This window comes from Phocoena phocoena, chromosome 3 (genome assembly GCF_963924675.1).
Source record: "Phocoena phocoena chromosome 3, mPhoPho1.1, whole genome shotgun sequence".
Classification (NCBI taxonomy): domain Eukaryota; kingdom Metazoa; phylum Chordata; class Mammalia; order Artiodactyla; family Phocoenidae; genus Phocoena; species Phocoena phocoena.
In genome coordinates, this window is record NC_089221.1 from 99,766,770 (window position 1) to 99,769,933 (window position 3,164).

A 3,164-nucleotide genomic window follows, 5' to 3' on the forward strand; every position below is an offset into this window, starting at 1 on the left:
TTTCTTCCTTCTTACTCTTTCTCTTTCCCTTCTTGTTTTCCTTGCTTCCTTCTTTACATCCTTTTCTTCCCCTCTTTCATCCTCAGACATACTCACCCAGTCATATATGAAGAACATCCAGCATTAAATCCTGTAGTCGAAGAGGAATCAGAGTATCATCTCCCCTTTCCTCCCATTTCCTTATTGGGTCTGACATATCTATCTAGTCATTAGTAGCCTGTGGTTGCAAGAAAAATAATTAGGCCCAATACCTTCTAAGGTAACTAAGAACTTACTGTATTCGCACCTACGAAGCTGCAGCCCTTCTGCAGTGCACTCTAGCCTTGCTCTCCTGGCTAGAGAAACTACCAGGAACAGCAGAAGCTTAGGAGGAAAGCAAAGCTCTTTCCTTCCCCTTATAGTAAAAGGCTGTTGGTTCTGCCTTTCTTTAGTGGTGTCAGGCAGGGAGAACGAACGCTATGCAGACTTGTCTAATAACTTGGGCCAGGAATAGGAAAACGTTTCTTTCTTGCTTCCCTCTGTCTGGCTTCATTCATTCATTTAATCATCTACTCATACAACAGATACTTACTGATTCCTTTTTATTTCCTTATACCTCCACGTGATGCCATTTATCTATTCCCTTCCATTCTCCATGTAATAATTCGATCATTGGACTTCTCCAAAAGCTTCTTACTTGTTCTTTTTGCCTCAACTTTTTCCTCCAGCCCATCCTACAAGCCTGTTGGCTTGCTAAGGGGCTATTCTCCTGAACTTTTATAGCCTTCCCAGCTCATAACATGAAGTCCAATCTCTTTAGCCTTGAATTCAGAGTGCTCTAATCTGGGCTCAGTGATTCCACTTTTCAAATACCATATTCCTAAACCAGATTGAAATATTTGTGCTTCCCACTCCCTGTCCTTTTTTCTTCCTGTCTCTATGTTATATTCTCCACCTGGAATGCTGTTGGGCTCACAAATCCTCTTGAAGATCCTCTTAGTTCACTTCAATGCCAGACCTCCCTTGATCTTCCCCTTCCTGTTCTTCAGCCGAAGGTCATCTCTGGCTCTTCTAAATCCTGTGGCACTTTATCTCTCTCATAACCTTTTGCACTTCCTATCTAATTTCGTAGTTTTATGTATTTATATACATAACTTATTTGCCCTTGTAGAATATAAGCTCCTTGAAAGCAGAGGGCATCATTGAATTGGCTTTCTAATCCAACAGTGTGCTTTATTCATAGTCTTTAACTGCATAAGTGGATGCCTGTACTGCAATATCATTGGTTATTTTTAAGAAGACATGTTATATAATGATCCTATTGTTAATTTCAACTATAATGAGTAATATTGTGGTCCGGTAAAAGCCTTTGACGTCTTCTTGATAAGTACACACTGACAGGTGCATCAGTTTTAGCAAGATTAGAACCTCTGCAGAATCATAAACTTTCCTTCACAAACTATTGTTCATCAGCATCTTTAGTGACCGTAATGACTATTGCCAATCAGAATAAGGAGTGTTCTCATCACCCAGAGCAAGGACATCTTTTTCTCGTCACTATCTAACAGTCTTGAAATCCTTTATGTTTTAAATAAAATTCACGTTTCAAACTTCAAAGAGGATAAAAAGACACACATTGCAAAATCTCCCTCAAACGCTATTTCTCTTTGCCCAGTTCCCAGTAAACCCTTAAACAGATATTACTTAGTTAGATTCTTGTGTGTCTTTCCAGACAGGTTTTTATGTATATAAAAGCAAATATGAATACATTATTTTCCTGTGTTTTACACCAATGATGCCATAGTGTACACACTCTTCTACTTTTGTGGTTTTTACTTAAAAGGTGTGTCTTGAACATCTTCCTAGATCAACATGTACAGTGTATCCTATTACACTGTGGATATACTGTAATGTATTTAAGAGTATAGCTTAAAAACATGGATTTATGGATGGATTAGCTTCTTTATAAACTTTGCTATTACAGTCTAGTCCACAATTAATAACTTTGCGTATACATCATTTTCTATGTATATGAACGTATGTGTAAGAAACTATCCTAGAAGTGGAATTGGTTGCTCACAGGGTGTATGCCTTATAATTTTTGGTAGATACTTCAAAATTGCCCTCCATAGAAAATGTACCAATTTACACTTTCATGAGCAATGAATGAGCGTTTTAAACATTTTAAAACAAGTGTGTTTTAAAACTCTTGCAGTTTTGTCATACTGATGCTTACAAATAGCATCTCTGTTTGTTTTAATATGGGATGCTTCATGCATTTGCATATCATCCTTGCACAGGAACTATGATAATTTTCCTGGATCACTTCAATTCTTGGTGTATGTGCTACAGAAGTAAGCACCTTGCTTACTTGTATTTTGACTGTTATTGTGAATGAAATCAGTGTGTTTTCATATGTTTAAGAGCCATTTGCCGATTTTAAATTTTCTCATAAAAACTCTATTCATCTCCTTTTCTATTTTCCTGTTTATTTTTTTGGAATTCTTTATAACTTATGGAAATCAGTTATGATGTGACTTATACATGTTTTTCCCAGTTTATCATTTATGCTTTGATGTTCAGTATGCTGTTTTTTGCCATGTAGAGGTGTTTTCTGTTGTTGATAATTTCTTTGATGAATTCTAAATTTTGAATCACAGAAAGACCTTTTCCCCATTGAGATTGTAAAATAATTCTCCCTTTCTTTCTCTTTTCTTCTCCTGGTAGCTTTCATAAAATCATTTCTTTACATTTAAATGTTTGAACCATTAGAAATTGATCCTGGTGTGTATCTGACTCTATTTTTGCACCAAAACCATTTATTTAATAGGCAATTTTATCACTACTGGCATAAGTTTATTGAGTTTATTAGTATTTAGTACTTTTTCATGCTGCTAGAAAGTTTGTCTTTTCTTCCATCATAACTTCCAAGCAGTTGTTTGTATATATGAAAGCATTTACTTTAATTATATTAATTGTTTATCTTGCTAACTTGCTGAATTCTCTTATTTATTGTACTGATATTTGTGAGTATACTGGGCTCCCCACAATGTATTATTCTCCAGTCATATCATTTGCAAATAGGAATGGTTTTAAGTCCTACTGTCAAAGTTCATAGCTCTTATTTTTTCTCTATTTTCTGATTATGTTGGTTATAAAATTGTTAAATATTGATAGTGGACTTC

The 3,164-nt window shown here is 35.4% G+C and overlaps 1 non-coding gene across 1 annotated transcript; it reads right to left on the reverse strand.

The window, feature by feature from the left end:
• Positions 1–2,234: 2,234 nt before the first annotated feature.
• On the reverse strand, positions 2,235–2,341 carry LOC136121758 (U6 spliceosomal RNA). The gene has a single exon (XR_010655771.1). It is a non-coding gene; the product is annotated as a U6 spliceosomal RNA (small nuclear RNA).
• Between the last annotated feature and the right edge of the window lie 823 nt (positions 2,342–3,164).